We start from the raw sequence: 1,668 nt of genomic DNA, 5'->3' as shown, positions 1-1,668 counted from the left end.
TATATTTGGCCAAGTTATGTATACATATTAATAATATTTGAATAATAGAAAATATTATTTTGTTGTTACATAAGGAAATTGGTAACAATTTGGATTAGTATACCCATTCATTTTATAAAGATTTGGTTTTGGAATAAATTAATTGAACATTATGCTGCCAAAGTAGCCTCTTTTGTGAAAATTGATTTATTCAAAACATAAGGAATATGGTGTTATATAATTCATGCGAATATTGATCGGCCCAAAGGAAGGTCTATATTTGGTCGAATTACATATACATATTGATGGTAAATATATATTTGGGTAACTAATTAAGAATAAAGTAATGCTTATTATTTATGCGAACAATAATCGGCCCAAAGGAAGTTTATTGTTTGGCCAAATAATAAGCATTGTACACTTTTGTTTATTTTCTATTAATTATGCGGTCAATAATCGACCCAAAGGAAGGTTATTGTTTGGCCAATTAATAGAAAATATATGCGGTAATAAATAGGTTGCGAAGTTTAAGTTTACATGTGCACATTAAGTCGGTCCAAAGAAAGACTTAATGTGTGACAGGAATTTTGACAATATTTGATTACTGCAATGAGAGTATCACTTACAGTTAATTTTTCTATCCAAAGATTGAAAATTAATGTTGTGCTGGATATCTCAATATGGATTTTTACCCATTAATTAACTAATATTTACTGCATGTTCTTTTGTTCTAATCCAGAAACTATGACTTTAGCTACCAATGTTTCTGCGCAAATTAGCAGTATTTCTATGCTGAATGGTTCAAACTTTAAAGTTTGAAAAGATACCGTGGAGATTGTCCTCGGTTGTATGGATCTAGATATAGATCTTCGAGAGGAGAAACCCACTTCCACTCCGGAAAGTCTCAATGAGGTTAAAATAGAGAAGTGGGAGAGATCCAATCGAATGAGCATTATGATCATGAAACGCTCAATACCTGAGGCGTTTCGGGGCTCAATTACTGAGGATAAAGATGCCAAACAGTTCCTGAAGGATGTTGAAAAATTCTTTACTAAGAATGAAAAGGCGGAGGCAAGTAGCCTTTTGAGCAAACTTGTCTCCATGAGGTATGAAGGTAAAGGGAACATAAGGGAGTACATTATGGAAATGTCTCATCTTGCTTCAAAATTGAAAGCACTAAAGTTAGAGTTGTCTGAAGATTTACTCGTGCATTTCATTTTGATTTTCCTTCCTGCACACTTTGGGCAATTCAAAGTGAGTTATAACACTCTGAAGGACACTTGGTCCTTAAATGAGCTTATATCTCACTGTGTGCAAGAAGAAGAGAGGCTACAATAAGATAAGACTGAAAGTGCTCACATGGCTTCATCTTCTCAGTATAAAAGAAAGCGTGATACTACTACGAATGTGCCTTCTCAGCAGAAAAAGGCTAAGAAACAAGATCAAGTTTCAACTTGTTTCTTCTGTAAGAAGGTGGGACACATGAAGAAGGATTGTACCAAATATGCCACCTGGCGTGTAAATAAGGGTATAATTCTTACTTTCGTTTGTTCTGAGGCTAGTTTAAGTTATGCACCTATTGATACTTGGTGGGTAGATTCTGCTACTACTACTCATGTAAGTGTTACTATGCAGGGTTGCCTATGGAGCCGACCACCAAGTGATGCTGAAAGATACATCTATGTGGCA

Source organism: Arachis ipaensis, chromosome B10 (genome assembly GCF_000816755.2).
Source record: "Arachis ipaensis cultivar K30076 chromosome B10, Araip1.1, whole genome shotgun sequence".
Taxonomy (NCBI): Eukaryota; Viridiplantae; Streptophyta; class Magnoliopsida; order Fabales; family Fabaceae; genus Arachis; species Arachis ipaensis.
This window is presented reverse-complemented; position numbering follows the sequence as displayed.